This window comes from Asterias rubens, chromosome 7 (assembly GCF_902459465.1).
Source record: "Asterias rubens chromosome 7, eAstRub1.3, whole genome shotgun sequence".
NCBI classification, from domain to species: domain Eukaryota; kingdom Metazoa; phylum Echinodermata; class Asteroidea; order Forcipulatida; family Asteriidae; genus Asterias; species Asterias rubens.
This window is the reverse complement of record NC_047068.1, coordinates 21,480,830-21,499,288: the sequence shown is the minus strand read 5'-3', so window position 1 is coordinate 21,499,288 and position 18,459 is coordinate 21,480,830. Positions and strand designations below refer to the sequence as shown.

General features: G+C 38.8%; 1 long non-coding RNA gene across 5 annotated transcripts in view; it reads right to left on the bottom strand.

The window, feature by feature from the left end:
* The window catches only part of LOC117292655, a 30,868-nt gene that overhangs the window by 3,523 nt on the left and 8,886 nt on the right, over positions 1 to 18,459 (bottom strand). For 3 of the 5 annotated variants that reach the window (XR_004519300.1, XR_004519303.1, XR_004519302.1), the window contains exons 2-7: positions 13,203 to 13,284; positions 7,897 to 8,127; positions 6,271 to 6,384; positions 3,145 to 3,256; positions 1,703 to 1,806; positions 531 to 614 (exon numbers count right to left, since the gene is read on the bottom strand). This is a non-coding gene — a long non-coding RNA (uncharacterized LOC117292655). Of the gene's footprint in view, positions 1 to 530; positions 615 to 1,702; positions 1,807 to 3,144; positions 3,275 to 6,270; positions 6,385 to 7,896; positions 8,128 to 13,202; positions 13,285 to 18,459 lie in introns of all 5 variants that reach the window. The other 2 variants (XR_004519299.1, XR_004519301.1) reach the window with 2 other exon arrangements.

Genomic DNA, 18,459 nt, shown 5'->3' with positions numbered 1-18,459 from the left:
AATAACAACTAGACCTAAGTTTTTAATGAAACAAAAACAAGGTCTGGTAATTATGTCCAAATTAGAAGAGCTGGTTAAAAGTTAACAGAACAATTTGAAATAATTTGCAAAAAGTCTTTGTAGGAATAATTATGTACATAATGTTATTTGTGGCTCTAATAATTTGCATTTTTTTTATCAGTTTGCTTCTGATAGATCCAGGGCCCAATTTCATAGCGCTGCTTAACGGTAAGCAAATTTGCGTGCTTACTTAAGCCTTAGCGTATTTACAGGTTAGCAGAAAAATTGGGCGGCCATATTGCGTGTTTACCGTAGATTTGCATTGTGACATCATTTATTTTCGTGCGGTAAGCACTGGAAGGTTAGCGTACCTTTTCGTGTGCTTACGGTTAGCAGCGTTATGAAATAGAGTCTGCAAAGTAAGCACAAAATCGGCCGCTAAGCAGCGCTTTGAAATTGGGCCCTGTATGTTTTCGGGCAGAATGCCCAAACACCAAACAAAGCGAAAGTGATCTATCCTAAAAACTTACATGTGACTGTGGATGTATCTAGTGAATTCCAGCCTTGTTGATGGCCAATAAGCATCCACCTCCAACACGGGAATCTGACGCATGCTGAAATAACACAAAAATTAACACCAATTAAAACAAATGCCTGATTAAATTTAGATTGTCGTAGACAGTTGGTCTAATGGAAGACCAGTATTATCACTCGGCAGTGTATCCAAACATATGCATTAATATAACAAATCTGTGAAAATTTTGACTCAATTGGTCATCAAAGTTGCAAGAGAATGAAAAAAGAACACCCTTGTTCAATCAAACAACCAATTAAAATAACTTATATAGCACCGGTATCCATAAATATGTTCAAAGGCGCTTGACAAAGAATCTATTACATGGAGTCTATTACATTTGTTGCACAAATTTGTAAGCTTTCAGATGCAAACAAAAACGCTTCATTTTTTTTTTTAGAGGGCTAACTCCTTCTGTTCCTTGACAGTTATTACATTAGTTACATTGGAACACTTGAGCATACAAATTTTCCAGGGTACAGAAGGAAGAATTCGCCATCCTCACACATTTCATGTATCCACGATGACTAAATTAAGTCTGTGTTGAAGCAGTGAATATACAATGCCTGTGGAGCAAATTCATCTCTCAAAACAATGGCTGTACGCCCTGGTTGACGCTGCTCATGACCAATATGCACCATCGTAAGTCTGGCCAACGCAATTACTTTAGACTGGGTAAATTTTCATAAAAAATCAACACTGAAGGCAAATTGTGGCATACAATCTTTTTAAGGGTATTAAGGGTATTGAACTCAAATTTAATGTATGCCAAGCTCAAAAAATGTCCCGTAATGCTCCAAATTCCAAAAATCCAAGATTGCCGACACAGACGAGTTTAAATGTATTCATGGGTTGATTGTGCACATTCCAATAGCAATTCTTTCATCTTTTCTTTCAATGATCAGGCATTTAATTCATGCAGTCTTTCGAATGCAAGAAACTCCATATTTCATCACCAATGAGAGCTGTTCTCTGCCGCTTATGTCCTTTGATTCGTCAACCATAATAGAGTACTTTCTTGAATGTGCCGACTTATTTCTTCCTGCACCATTCTGGCCATCAGTTCTAAAATCTCATTTTGGATTTTGGATTTTGGGGCTGGGGGCTGAGGTACCTCAGTCTTGTTACCTTTTGTGTTTTGTCATCAATTCATCTTTTTCACCAAGTAGCACAAGAATCTCAACAAAGTTACCTCCCTTGGAACTTTCTGAATGTTCTCTAAGTCCTGCAGCCTATAAAAATACATCATAATCAAACAAAGATTTGTCTTCTTCTTTCTTTTTGTCTCTCTTCTTTTACACACATCTAGAACCAAGCAGTTCACACGAAAAAGCAAAAGCAGGTTTTTTGTTTTAGGCATTTAGTTTTTACACACTTGGAACCATGCACAAAGTAGGCTTTATCAATGTTCAAAACTTTGATATTATTTTTTGAAATTATTTTGATCCATCCGCCCATCCCCCGCCCCTAATTTTGAATGTTCATATATTGACAAACTATTCAATATACCCTACACACAATCTATACCCTGAAGAACTAAGTCATGTCTCAAATGAAGCAAGTATTTTAGTGCTTAAAAAAAGTATTACAGCAAGGTTTCGATGCGCAGAGCTGTTTCAATTTGACTATTTAGCGGCCCTGATTAAGTTATCTTGGCTGGGTGGAAGTCATTCGCGACGTACCTCTTTCAGCCTGTACCTTACAGTCAAAGTAAGTTGACATCAGGGCAGTTTACCAGGCCTCACCGTCAGATTTTATTTAAGCATTCTACAGAAAAGTCTAACAAAATAAAGTCCAATGGGAATGCGGCTTAAAGGCAGTGGACATTTACTAATGGTAATTGTTAGCATAAAACATTACTTGGTAACGAGCAATGGAGAGCTGTTGATAGTATAAAACAATGTGAGAAACGGGTCTCTCTGATGTAACGTAGTTTTCAAAACAAAAACTTATTTTCCCTGAACTTGTTTTCGAGCCCTCAGAATTAGATTTTGAGGTCCCGAAATCAAGCATCTGAAAGCACACAACTTCATGTGTCAAGGGTGCTTTGTCTTCCATTATTATCTCACACTGCCAACGACCAATTGAGCTCAAATTTTCACAGAATCGTTATTTTGTGCATATGTTGAGATACAGCAAGTGAGAAGACTGGTCTTTGACAATTACCAAAGGTGTCTAGTGTCTTTAGAGAGTTCTGGGTACTCTTTGTGCGACAAAAACCACAATGTCCACATATTTACATTAAAGATAAAGATGGTAGAAAGCTTCCCTTAAAATACTACTCGCGGAGGTGCTATAGTTTTTGAGAAATGAGTAAAACAATACCACAAAAATGATTCTTGTATGTACCCTTATAAGCTTCCTCCATGGTACAACATACATGTACATGTATTTATGCGCATCTCCTGAAAACATTGCTCAGTGATTTTCACTTTTATTCTCAAAAACTTGATGACTAATGAAGCTGAAACTTGTACAGGTAAATTATGTTACATACATCTTCATTCACAGTGGTTTAAAACTTAATCTACAATTACAAAATTTATCAACACCCTTCAAAGTGAACTCACCATGTGGTATGACCTTATCTTCTGCCTAGTGCTGCAGTGCAGCCAGTTGGACAGTCTCTGATGCTTGCTGGTCACTAAGATTTAGATCCTTCCCTTACGATAAGTCACTGCTCTGATGATCAAGAAAAAGCTGTGCTATCAAGAAAATAAAAAAGGAACGAGTCTCCCTATAACTGGGGTCAAACTTCTTAGGCAAGAGAAAATCATTACGCCTACTGCATTTCAGAAGCGGATTGGCCTTGTTTTCACTTTAGAAAATGTAGGCTTTTAATTCAAAATGCGTCTATTAACATCCTTCGGATGTGACATAAAGTCGTCTAATTTTTCTAATATCGTCCTTCGGATGGGACGTAACGCTGTTGGTTCTGCGTGTTGTGTAGTGCTTGTAAAAGAACCCAGTGAACTTATCGTTAATAGAAGAGGTTCACCCCGGTGTTCCTGGTTTGATTGGTTGCATGGCCAAGGGGCAGGTCAAGGGGCAACCCAGTGTTCTATTGGTCGAAGAAGAATCAGTCAAGGGGCGACCCAGGGTACCGTTGTAAGAAGAAGAGTCAGTCAAGGGGCGACCCAGGGTATCGTTGCTTGAAGAAGAGTGTGCAGCGTCGACGATTTCTGCACATCTTGGACTGCGTCATCTGCATGTTTACCAACTTCGCTTCGTTGTACCTCAGTGGGATGAGTTTGTACAGACTAAGGCCCCCACCTGCACCTGCCTTCAAGTTAAGTAATTGATGCCACCCCGTTACGGCGTTATTGGTCCGGATGCTTTGTTTGAAGATGGACCAGTTCGATGGTGACCAAACACTGCTCATCAAGAGCCACGTACATGTATCCTTCACGTAGTTGAAGAGCTGGATTACAAGAGGATGGGAAACGGAAGATCTCAGATGACTGAAGGCATCAAGGACATGTTCATGGGGCGCAGGAAAAGGAGTGACATCAACTTCCGTATGCACGACTGGACTAAAGAGTTTGTTGTGTAGGGGACCTGGGTTGGCGGGATGGCAATGTTCACGACAGGAGCCAGCAGTGAAACTGTCCCCGTTCTGTACATGTATAACAAAGAATGCATGCACAACGAAGAGACTTGCTGCGAAGTCTGCGCCCCTATGTCTTCCTTGACAAAGCCGGGTTTCGCTGCCATCTCTCGGTGTACATGAACCCACGGTTATCAACCAAGAGAGCACTTCCCCTTTGGGTTCCGCCTTCCATGATAATAATAATAATAATATTAATTTGGGGGGCTAATCATCCTTACTCGCTTCTAAGAGCTGAATTGCAAAGGACGCGGCTACAACGTGTTCGAGAAGCAGGCATGCAAGGGCGCATTCAGCTGCCAGCCACATCAACCCATTATAACCACGGAGCACAGCCAAGATCGAAAGTGTTTGATTTTTCCCGAGTGAGGAAAACCGGACAGTCTGGAAAACCTTGTGGCACAGTAGAGAACCAACACACAACTCAACTCACATACGGCCCTAGCCGGGAATCGAACTGGAGTCACTTTGGTGAGAGGCGAGAGCTTTACGCACAAGCAAACCATGCCACCCATACATGATCTGATACATGTAGGTGATCACTGGATCATCTCCAGAATCAGGCAATCTCGGTAATGGAGCTTCTGTGACACTCCTCTGGTGGTTGTGGTACAAGGAAACTGCCAGGGATATTGAACGATTCGGCCAGGACATCGTTACCATAAAAGGAAAATGTCTCGTCAACCTCCATCACATCATCAACGATTTCACCAGGAGATTGTTCTAAAGTGGATGCTCTAGAACTTTCTCCAACTGGAATTGGAAAATAAGTAACAGTTCACAATGCCACGATTGTAGCTCCTAAGAGTCATACAAGAAACTTTCGTAGTCCTCAGCAGAAAACCAGTCTCACAGGCCAGATGCTGCCATCTGTTGCAGCATTCGTAGCAAATTAGTGCCTTCTAGTTTCTTCGCACAGACTTGGTGCAGAACATGCAGGGATACTTCATGATAATGTCTTGAATCTTGAATCTTGACACAGGAAAGTCTTGAATCTTGAAATATTGAAACGGAAAACACTTGAGGTTGTTGATACAACTGACTGGACATGCTTTATTGTTTTAGACTTTTATACGGTACACATACACAAAGCAAGCCTGAGTGGACCGATGAGGAATTCCAGCAATCATAATATAGACATAATAGAGATAGTGTCTTCAGTTAAGCCGCATTTAACCAGACAACAACGAGCCCATATAGTGTGAGGCACAAACTGACTGATGATGGTTTGATTGACAGGGCACCTCCTCATACCTTGTCAACTCTCTTGAGAATGCATCTTCAAAAACAAGCCACTCCCCGAGTCAACAGCACCAGTCAGTGAGAGGCATGACATGATTGAACAATTATTTTATTGACAGATATGGGCACCTCGGCATCTTCAAAAAGAACTTGCTTTCCAGTTTTATTTTCCATCCCAAATTACCCACAATTCTCTTTCCATTTCATAATACTTCACGTTGTCATTGTTTTTTGAAATTACATATGTTTACTATACTTTTTTATGCATGTATATCAACATTGTCAGCAATCTTTATCTATCAAAATAAGTCTGCCCGAAAGCTAGCTAGCTATTGAAACAAGTATCCCCCCTACCCCGTCCGCTATAATGAATTACTGTTATCACCAGTCTGCTTATTACAAATTCATTTTGGTAATTATGATACTACATGTATGTTACGTTCGTAAACAGTCAGTTAAACCATAAATCTCTTCTCTTGGATTTGGTAAACATGATCTTTTCTTTACATTGTAATGGCTCAAGAAAGAAAGCGTTCTAACTCATTCAGCGGAAAAGAATTACGCTACTAATAAAAATTTGTAAAAAAAATCACCTTCTACAATTGGAATTTATTTCTTGTAATCCGTCAACTAACTAATAAAAGTAACCTCGTTGACCCAACAAAAAATATGAACAGACACTTGACGTACAAGTTTGTATGCGTACAAGTTTGCGTGTGTACGAGTTGGTGTGTGTCTGAGTTGGCGTGTGTAGCGAGTTGACCTGTTTCCCCATTAGACATGCACTTAATATACTTAAGTAAGTAAGACAAATATGGCTGAAATAACATTGGGAAGGTGAACTTACTGGATGCATTCCAGGACTGTCAGCAGATTTTAGACAATGGTATTCTCTTTTGATCAATTGGATTCCACTCTCTGAGATTCCTAGAAGCTCTACTTGACGGTTCGTCCTGCTGCCCTGTTTCATAAAAATAAGTCAGAGGATTCAATAAATCTTTTTTGAGATGGTCTTCAAGTCGCGCTACAGAAAATATGATAACACTTTAAATTCCTAACAGAATGTCAAGAATGTTGGTTCGAATCCCACTCTAGTCATTTCTTTGTTCAACCCCAAAAATCATTTTATAATTTACCCAGTCAGTTTCCCTTGTGGTTTATATTGATAACAAATTAAAACGTAAGCCTAATTTGAGAAGAAATCTAGAACATGTGGTATAGAGTTATACAATAGCAGGAAAGCAACAAGGCAAAAAACAATAACAAAATCAAACCATTAATATCACCGAATGTGGGTGAGCATTCATGAACCTAGTTATTTGATTTGCTGCATAAGTCTATGACTGACTTTACTAAAGGGTGAGTCAAAAAGAAGTTAACAAGGATTGGTGAAATTTTTTAAACAAACAAATGGCACTCAAAGTTCAGTAAAGCTTATATTTAACAAGCACTCTCTCCTGCTTATTAGAGAAAAATAATGAAAGAAATGGATCATTCCTAAGAGGAGTTATTTCTTTTTTTATAATAAAGGTACTCATTTTGCAAGCTGTCAATTTCTCTTTGACTCACCCTAGGTTACAGTCCAAAAGTAAATATCGGGAACTGCTCATTTACAAGTTATACCCAGTAAACTGAGTTTCCTGCCATCACGAATGGTTTGTATAATTTGGGAATTGGGGCTTCAAAGCCAACTAACTTTAAAATATATTTTCAACAGAAGGGAACCCTACTTCATGAATGGACTCACCCTAGGTTACAGTCCAAAAGTAAATATCGGGAACTGCTCATTTACAAGTTATACCCAGTAAACTGAGTTTCCTGCCATCATGAATGGTTTGTATAATTTGGGAATTGGGGCTTCAAAGCCAACTAACTTTAAAATATATTTTCAACAGAAGGGAACCCTACTTCATGAATGGACTTACCCTAGGTTACAGTCCAAAAGTAAATATCGAAAACTGCTCATTTACAAGTTATACCCAGTAAACTGAGTTTCCTGTCCATCATGAATGGTTTGTATAATTTGGGAATTGGGGCTTCAAAGCCAACTAACTTTAAAATATATTTTCAACAGAAGGGAACCCTACTTCATGAATGAAGTCACTCATATACAGATTAAAGTCCCAGCAAGAAGAGTGGTCAATGGGCAACGTGGTCTGAAATGCAATGTGACATTTGCAGTATCCAGTGAGATCGGGTTGGTTCACCATCGCATTGCATGTCTGACCGTCACCAGAGAGAGGTTTGAGGAGTTCCTGGCAGCAACAGCACACGAGTGCGAGAATGTCTTCCCAGGCAACGTGTTCCTTTAAGTTATATTTTCTTGATTACAAAACAAAGGTTTCCAGGATCATTTGTATGGTTGTCGAGTAGCAAGCCGAGGACGCATTGCGCGTGAGCGTGCAGGGGACTAGGGGTTGTGACAAGCATGAACTGGGCTTTAATCTATTTTCTCAATGAATGTTATACTTACAGCAGCTGGACTTGGTAACAGAGGTTAGGTTGTTGCTGTGGATGACTGCTTGATATCGTCACTGCACTGGAGATCGCTGAGGGTGCACTGATGGATCCACTGGAGGTAGTTATGGAAGGGGGTCTCATAGGTGGGACGGGGGGCATCCCAGGAAGGTTGGGCATGGGTGGCATACCGGGTGGACCACCCATCATGGGTCTGAACCCGGGGGGCATAGGTGGCATCGGCATACTGTAAAATAGAGGAAACAAATTAGAGAGTATAACAACTGTATAAACTGCTCTGCGTACAGATTGATGCTTTTAGTTTTGTCCAATCTTTTTGTGAGAAATACGACAATGCTAATGAGTAACACCGTTTCAGACGGGCACCCAGAGTTGCACCGAACAACACTCTAAAATCAAAGTACATAAAAAGTTTGATGTCTGAACAGTTAGAAGTGACTGGACGCCATAGATCAACTGTTGTTGCAGTCGTTTGGAATGACTCTGGAGTGGTTTCAGATGTCATGTCGATAATGTCATGAGTCAAGCCAAAAACATCGGAAAAATTACTTCCCCTGAAGTAATCTAATTTTTGAGAAAGAGATCATTTCTCACTTATGTATTTAAATCTGAGAAAGACTTCATCAGGCCTGAAGCCTTTGTCAAGCATCTACACACAAACATGTGCAACAAGGGTGTTCTTCTTCACTATTTTCTTGAAACTTGGATGACCGATTGAGCCCCAACTTGCACAGATTTGTTACATTATGCTTATGTTGGGATACACCAAGTAAGAATACAGGTCTTTTACAATTGCCACATCAGTCCAGCGCCTTAGCTTGATTTTCTTATCTTAACCATCCCTGATACACCTGTTAGAATTTTTAACAAATTAAACTCGATGTTATTTAAATTTATTTGGAGGGGACACGGCCGGGCTAGCAGAAAACAAATGGTTCAAGATTACAGCCAAGGTGGGCTCAGTATGATAGATGTTCGTGAATAATGAACGCTCTTAAAATAACTTGGCTCTGCAGACTCCTAATTTCTGACAATGGTAGTGGTTGGGTTCATTTATTCCAAAAGATTATGGACATTTCTGGATTGTCCAGTTTTGCAGGGGGTTCCCTGAAACTACTTTATGCACATATACAAAAACTCTGTATGGGAAACCTTTTTGGAGAAATGTCTTTACATCCTGGTCAAAATTCACCATGGCACATAGCCAAGAGACCGAGAAAGAAATATTGACCAATACTCTGTGGCACAATGACAAAATAAAGGTGGATAAAAAATGCATCTATTTCAAACATTGGGAGTAGGCAAGAGTTAATTATATCCATAACCTTGTCGATGATGCCGGGATTTTTTGTCCTACAATGATTTCAGAAATAAATTTCATATTAAAACCATTTTTTGGGGAATTTGGGGGTGTGGTCAGGGCCATCAAGTCTGCTTTTTCAAACATTATTTGTTTTTTACGAAAGGAAATGTTCAACTTTCTTTTATTCCATTCAATTTCAAGATCCTTTTGAGGGACAAGAAAGGCTTCGACAGAATCTTCAAGGTCTTGACCTCCTCCAGGAAAGTCACTTATACATTTATTCCTAAGTGGAACTTTAGTTTGCAAACAGATTATAGTTATTCTAAATGGTCGTTAATTTAAAATTCCTTTCAACTGCTGAATAGACACTAGACTAATATGGTTCCAATAGTGACTTATTCATAGAATTCTAGGCACAAACAGTTTTCTTTTCAAAATCAAAAAGCTGGACTCTAATTTATGTACATTTTGTAACAATGAGGAGGAGACTCTTATCAATTTGTTTTGCTCATGTGCCGCTACAATTTCTTTTTGGACAGCAGTTGTTTCATGGATTAATTGTAAGACTAAGCTAAACAACATCCTTGACAATGAAGTGTTTCCATTTGGCAAAAAAGACTTTAAATGTAAAGCTACAAACCTTATTTTATTAGTTTGCCATTTTCATATTACAAAATGAAAATGTCTAAGAACGGACCATCCTTCTTTTGCAACACAGAACTCAAAAATTATTATGCCATGGACAAATTTATTTACACTTTTCTATTATGACCATTTTCTATTATAAATGGGATTTTTATTATGTTCTTTTTCAAGATTAATGTTAGTGTTAATTCTCTTTTAAAACCATATATCTTGCTTACACTATTATATTTGTTTTAACGATCTGATGTACGATTTTGTGAAATGTTGTAAATAAACCATTATCCCCTGGAAAAAAAGGGAAACAAATAAGATGTACAGTATGTGATAAATTATGTGGAAGTTTCAGCTTGAGTAGTTGTCAAGAAAAAAGGGTGAAAATCACGGAGCAATGTTTTCAGGAGAGTTGCGTGAATGTGTTGTACATGCTAAATTAATTTTTGTCTCACTGCAACAAAAATAATTTTGGTGAAATTGTTTTTTTTTTTTTCAAAACTACAGCACCTACGGGGGACATTTTCATCAAGAGACTTACACACAATCTATTTCAAATCGGCAAATTTAAAAAGGCACATAAATATTACAATTATTCTTGACTCTATAAAAACAGTTTTCAGACATTTCTCTAAAAAGGAATCCTCCTTATTTCCAGGATTTAAATAAACATCAGTTCTACAACACGCACCGTTGGCTAACCTATCCTTCAAGGGGGAAAACAATAAACAGACTTAGGAAAGTTGAGAAAATGCCTAAAATATCCTAGGAGGAGAAACACAGTCAATATATATACATGTACATGTACATGTACATGATAGTTAAGGAAATGAATGCCCAAACCATCCTAAGAAGAAAAACACAGTTAGCGTGTCTTCATTATTCCTATGATGGTTGAGGCATTTCCTTAACTATCCTAGGATAAAAAATTAGTGTTAACTTCTGTGTTTCCTCCTAGGATGGTTCAGGCATTTCCTTAACCAGTTAGCATGTATTTATATTCCTAGGATAGTTAAGGAAATGCCTTAACCATCCTATCAGGAAAACATAGTTGCCATGTATGTGTTTTTTGTTTCTAGGACAGTAAAGGATATGCCTAAACTATATGCCCATGTATGCTACAAAAAGGACTTTGAAGTTTTTGAAATCTGAGTTTACCTGAGCATGTACATGTAATATTGGATTATTATCTTTAAACACTGTAAGTTTAAAGGCACTGTACACATTTGGTAATTGTCAAAGACCAGTGTTCTCATTTGGTGTATCCCATCATAAGCATAAAAAAACAAATCTGTGAAAATTTGGGCTCAATTGGTCATCAAAGTTGCGAGAAAATGTTGAAAAAAACACAAAAAAAACAACTTGTTGGACTAATTTGTTTGCTTTTTAGATAGGAATGAAGGACTTCTAGCTAGAAGTCTTTTTAATATTTTTGGTGAGAATTTACCTCTTTCTCAAAAACTATGTTACTTCAGAGGGAGTCGTTTCCCACAATGTTTTATATTATCAACAGCTCTCCAATGCTCGTTACCAAGTCAGTTTTTAGTTAATATTTGTTTTAAGTAATTACCAAACGTGTACCTTCCCTTTAAAATAAATCTTTAGGCTTCAGGGCTAAAGACTTTCCGACAGATTCAAATACTTTACAGAGCAATTACCTCTTTTCTCAAAATGTGTGATGTCACAGTCAAAGTGCGAGTGTGCAGTAAATTGTGGGTGGGGGGGGGGGGGCTATCCGTGGGTTGTCGCGGGGTCTGCGTTACTTTATAACCACCAGGCGCCCTTTGTGATAACTGTGATATCACAGTCATAGCGCGTGAGTGTAAGTAACTTTGCGCAGACAGTGCAAGCTAAGAACAATACGCCTCTTTTAATATTTAAGTAGAGTATGTCATAATTCTAACCCCAAAACGAGGCCACATTTTGGGTTAGAATTATGACGTCATGCATGAATATTAAGAGATGTATATTGCACTGGTACGAGGACGGGGAACCGAGGCAGGCACAACGGAGGTGCAGGCAAACATTGCAGTCACAGCTACAGGGGATGGAGGCCTGGGTAAGATGTGGGACGGGGAGAGGAAAGGGCACACAGTGGTAAGTCTGAGAGATGGGGGATGGGGAATGGCAAAAAATTACGGGACAAATGAACAGGGCTTGGCCGTGCGGGAAAGGACAAAACGAAAAGGAACTCTGATGGTATGTGATATGGGACAGGAAAGAAATCAACTGAACAGGGAAAAAATAAATCGTGAAAAGGGGAAAGAACCACTAGCGGGACCTACGCAAAACTGGAAAACATGAGAACGAAGTATAAACGAAACTGGGAAAGAATCACTAGAGTTTACATGGGCAAACACTGGCAAGCAAAAGACTAATGCCAGCGCATCGTGGGGACAGAGGCATGGAGGCGATGGCTAAATATGGGCAGTGAGAGGGAACGGGCACACACAGTAGGACAAAACTGGAAAACATGGATGGGACTGACAAATAAAAGAAAAGAAAAAAAAAGACGAGCAAGAGTACGATTTCACAAAGCACTACGATTCGCCTTTACTAAGGATTAGTTGGTTGCCGCAATGATTTGTATTGTGACTCTGAGTGTCGTCCTTGTTCATCAGCTTTTGAAGTAACACTTGAAATGATAAATGGTGTTTGAAGCTTTGCATGGGAGAAATCTGAGAAACGATTCACACATAAACCATTTATCAGATTCAAATGTTTTACTGATTTCTAAACAACAGGGGCATTTCAGATGAAATAATTCTGAGGATGCTTACTAATATTTACAACAAATAGGCTTTCAGAAAGAAACTACACAAGTTGTTTGGGGGTTGGGGGGGGGGGGGCATTAGCAAAGTATGACTTTACCTCTAGACAAAATTTTAATGTACATGTAGATGTACAACCAAACTTTTGGCTCTTAAATTCAATACAAATTATTTACCACGTTCTCAAAGGGATTTCACAGACTTTATTTGTCATCCTGATGATGACAAGAGCACGCTAGTCGAACTGTTGAGACTAATAATGAGAAGTCCCTTAATCCACTAAGCAAACAAAGTAGTCCCGAACGATTTCCTTTGACCAGGTAGGAGTTACTGAGGCATGATAGTTCTTTTCAGTTCTCCCCAGCAGTAGAATAAAACAGCGAGCAAGACAACTTCACAAAAACAAAATCTACACAGCAAAGTAGATATTTACATATGGTGTTACCTTAAACCACATTCATAAATTCCCCAGACAGTTTCGCTATTCCTATTGGTTGGGGGGGAGCACGTCACTTGGGGGTGTTTAAAACCGGCTGGCTTCCCATATTGGGGGCATTCAATGGGTTAATAATGAGAGGAATTTGAACTTACATTAGACGATCTTGGGAGCAACTCTCTCTGGACTCATCTTGCCTTGTTCCTGACCTCCTTTGCTCAGAACAGGGCTGTGTACCTGAATTGTGTCAAATGGTAAAATAAAAAAGACATTAATACAAGTTTGATTTAAATAACGGATTTTGTCATATTTCTAGTTGTCTAATCAACCACCCCCCCCCAACATTCCCCATCAAACGCTGTGAACAAAACTGGATTGACTGGAAGTCTGCACGTTTTGACATTTGTATATACATGTAAGAGCCAAACTACCACAGATATGTTTCAGACTGAAGTGCTGTCACAGCTTGAACAATTTCTATTGCTTATTTTGATTGCTGCAATCAAAATAAACACCCACAACCATCATCAGTCGGCTGCACAGCAGACACACACAAGCTGTTCCCATTCTCTCCTGTTTAGGCTACTCTCTGAATCTCAAGCTATGGGGAGTACAGAGCATAGATGTTCAGTGGCTCGTTGGTGGGTTTCTGTAAGATGTGTCCAACCCATCTGAGTTGTCTTGTTGGATGGTCTGAGTTAATGCACTTTGGTGGCTGATGATGTACTACCTGGTGTTGGTAACCCTGTTGAGACGTTTTATTCCAAGTATGATTCGGAGGCAGTTTGTGTGATAACTGTTGAGTAATGCAGTGAGGTGCTTGGTAAGGATCCATGTCTCACAGCCATAGGTAGGCAGGCTGTCTTGAAGATGTTGAGCTTTAGCTCTTGAGTCACGGTAGAAGACTTCCATATCCTTCCCAGTTTCCAGAAAGCACCAAATCTACCCACAAACAGGCAGAAAATGTCTCACATATCATAAACTTTTTGTTGTTTTACAGAAGCTCAGATAATATGAAGTAGACCTAAATTAATTTTTGTAAATTTTTTTTTTACAATATTGTCACAATATGACATTGACTCTACAATAGTGGTGTCTTTTTCAAACACTCCTCTGATTTTATACAATAGTTAAATTTGGTTGGTGAGCAGTTTTTCCCAAGCAATTTATTTTTCTTCTTGATAAAGTTTTATCAGTTTGGTTGTTTGGTGTGTTTATTACACAGTTCGATACAAGACAATTTTCACCGGACAGACATTACATAGTCACAAACTAAGACAGCCAAACCAAATTGGTCCATTATGAAGATTTAAACACTACCCAGTTGTGCGGTATTATTCATAAAAATAAAATAAATAAAATAACAACCAAAAGACTTCACAGAAGACTGTTATTATCACTACCCCACAGTAAGTTATTAATTGGTCTCAATGTTTCCACTAGCTTCCTCAAGTCATCATCTGGGCCCAATTTCATAGAGCTACTTAAGCACAAAATTTTGCTTAAGCAAAAAATTCATTGCTTAGTAAAATCAGATTACCGGCCAAGACTCCACTCAATTGTTATGCTAAGTAAACAACAACTAAATACTAGTCATAAGCAATGTATATGCCATGAAATTTTGGTCAGTAACATGTGTAAAATAAGCGAGCTATTTTCGTGCTTAAGCAAATTTTTTTGCTTAAGCAGCTCTATGAAATTGGCCCCAGGAGTTATAATATATCCTTAACATTTAGATAAACAAGTTATAGCAGCGTAACATTAGTGAGGAACTTGCATCTGATGCTTTTCATAACATCAAGCGGTGGATTTAGTGCATTTCTTGAAGGATCTTAGATCAGTCCCAACTTTGTATAATACTTTGCTGGACCAGAAGCAAACTGAGCTCGCACAAACTACAATACAGTGTGCTCAATGTGTTCTTATGGGTGACTTTGGTTTGAAAACACTTTTCTAAATTGCAACACATTTTGCGACTCTGACCAAAGGTTAGAAACTCAAAGTTTGTCTGATGTTTCTTTTAAGTACAACAACATTTGTGAGGAGCAATTTAGTAAAATCTCACCTCATAAAAAAAGAAGTCTTTTATTAAATTAAAGGTTTAAATAATTGTTAATTTCCAAAACCCCATAATGTTTGCTTAAATTTGTGAACAAACTGGAAACTCAAGAAACTTATTACTATTACGGATCATCTTCAGCAAACTGCTAAGCACAACAACTTCCTAGGCACAACAAAACACAGGTTACCAGCCAAGAAACTGTTGTGTATTGATTATCACTATATAGAACCTTGTTAAAATGCTTCTTATTCAATGAATATGCTCAAGCAACTTATGAAGCTTAGCCAAGTTATTCTCATGCAGGTCCAAATGATTAATAAAACACTCATTTCAGACAGGCTCGCCAGAGTTGAGCCGAACCAAATAAATTAGAAGTGACTCCAGGTCGACCTCTAAAAACTTTTGGTTTCAGACAGGTCAACTTAACATAACATGTACAGGCTCAGCTCATAACTGACAAGATCAACGCCTGAAACCAAAGGGGCCCCAGAGCTGTTCCGAACGATTGCAACGGTCGATCATTCGACTTCTAGCGCATCCAGTCGCTCCTACATTTAACTGTTTTAGACGTCAAATTTTCATGTACTTAATTCGGCATTTGGTTTGTACTGCTCTGGAGCGCCTGTCTGAAAGGGGTGCAATATGAAAATAAAACAGATTGCCAGAGAAAACAAGACAGCGGCGTGGAGGTAATGAGCTGTCATCTGGTGTACAACAACAACATAAACCGTATCTTTCACTCACATGACTGCCTTCATCAAGTGTTTGTTGTTTTTCGAAAAAAAGTTCAAACCTGCTTGTGATGTTTGTGATAATTCTGATAAACATTAAGTAATTCTCTTTTTATACACAAAACACCTACCAGACACAACTTCAGCCAAGAATACATCATGTCTATTGTTTATGACTGGTTCCCCTGAAATTAGTTCGCAACAGATGAACATGGTGAATTTGTTTTACAGAAATCAGGTACAAGTAAGTACTGAGTATACAGTGCTAGCACACATCGGTGATAGGTAAACAACCAAAATGAATATGCTGAAGCTACTTATGAAAGCTGATCAATTTAAAGGGACTTATTCGCTTGGATTGGACGAATTGGTCTATAAAAAGCGTTCGTAACCATTTGTTATCAATTGCATTGGTTGGAAAGATGTTTTAAAAGAAGAATACAATGATCCACACAAATTTGTCTCAAAATTGCGTGCTTTTCCTTCTACTTTGCAAGTTAACACTGTCGGCCATTTATGGGAGACAAATTTGACTCCCATAAACGGCCGACCGTGTAAGTTGACGAGGTAAAAGGAAAACCGTACAAATTCGAGGCACGTTTGTGTGGATCATTGTGTTCTACTTTTACAACATCTTTCTACCCATATGCATTTGATAACAAACGGTTACAAACTCATTTTTCAAAGACCAACCCAACCAATCCAAGGCAATGTGTTCCTTTAATAGGATGCTGGTCCAGATAGTGTGTACTCTGAAAATAAAACTGAGTGACAGAGCAAACAAGACAGAGGCAATATCTGGTCATGGAGTTAATGAGCTGTCATTTTGGTATACAAAAACCACTCATTAATTGTCCATTAGGGAGAGGAAGTGATTCTTCTAATTAAGGAAAGGCGAGTGCTTTATTACAGCACAAAATAAACCTCATCTACCACACACGAGCCTGCCTTCATCAAGTGAACAGCTAGAGTACAGTACAGTATCCACCCAGACAACTTATATATCAAGCTGTAGGACAACAGAGATGGCTGAAACTCATCAAATAGGCCTACTCACTATCTTAAGGATCCTGATGCCACTTGTTGGGAGTATTGGATTTGTTGGAAATGTACTTGTATTTGTGACTATAATCTACACCAAGAAACTGCATAATATGACCAATTTGATGATACTGAACCTCGCTGTTGCAGATGCATTGGTATCTGTAGTTGCTCCGCTATATCCATTTCTTGCTGTGAACTTCATACTCAATGAGTCAAATCCATCAAAATCCAACAGCAACCAATGTACAGCAAACACACAATTCCTTGCTGAGAGTTTTTTCATTCATAGTTTTTTCCTCAACTGTTTCAGCGCCCACTCTGTTCTCAGTCTCACATTGTCCAACTTTGAACGATTTATTGGAATCAGTCAACCTTTGCAGTATACAAACTACTTCACTAAAAGAAAGATCACGCTGTTGTTACTTGCTGTTTGGATAATTCCAGTATTAGTGCATTTGCCTCAATTGCTCATCACTGTCGTCCAGTATAGAAGAGACAATTGCACAATTGTAGAACTACAAGAACCTACAGCCTCTGGCATTGCAGCAATGCTGTTGCTCTTTCTACCCATTGCAGCTACAATTTGGATGTACATCAGAATCCTCATCAACCTGAAACAAGGAGCCAGAAACCTAGAAGAGCAAGGAATCCAGGGCCCAGCTCAAGAACTGCACCAAGCTCACAAGAAAGTCACCAGCACTCTTGCTATCATCACTACAGCTTTCTTCATTTTTGTTTTGCCTGGAGCCATTTGGTTTTCATTTTCGCCTTGGCTTCTTGAAGGAGAAACTTCTACCAGTATCATAATATGGGAGTTATTCTTATTCTTATCATTTCTAAACTCGGTGATCAATCCAGTCTTATATGGATTCAAGTACGAGCAGCTGAGAAAAGCATTCATATCCATGGTGTGTAGATGTAACCAACAAAGACAGCCAAACCAAATTGGTCCACTGTGATTTAAAAAATGTACTATTCAATAAGTCGTGTGCATCTGTCCAAGTAGTTCTGAACATCGGTCTCATTAGTGTGGAGTGCCACAAGGCTCCATTCTGGGCATTTTCTTTTCACACTATTCATTTAACCATTCATTAATATCGCCAACCGTTATCTTGTCTAGTTTTGTATAAAATTTGCATAGACGACACACAGATGAACCTTGCCCATAATAACGCTAACTGAATTGTTTACAGATCAAGGAAGTGCACACATTGCCAGTCCTTAGACAACTACAATGGCTCTCTTTTCCCAGGAGAATCAAGCATTAGATATGTCTTGACTGTGTTCGAGATTCTTCATGAATGTACGTATACCCTGCACTATCTCAAAGATTGTATTGCTGTCAGAGACTGCTCACAACGCAGTGTTAAGTCAAAAGGATCAATATCAGTTTGAAGAACTATGAAAAATGTGCTATTGAGATCAAAAGTTGTAAAAGCTGCTTCTGTCCTTTGGAACAAGCTCCCCCACCCAACTCAGACAGACAACCATAACCATGTTGGTTGGTTGGATGGCATGTTCACTGACATCTAAAGGAAGGCAATGACTTACATTTTCAAAAACAGGATCCGACAT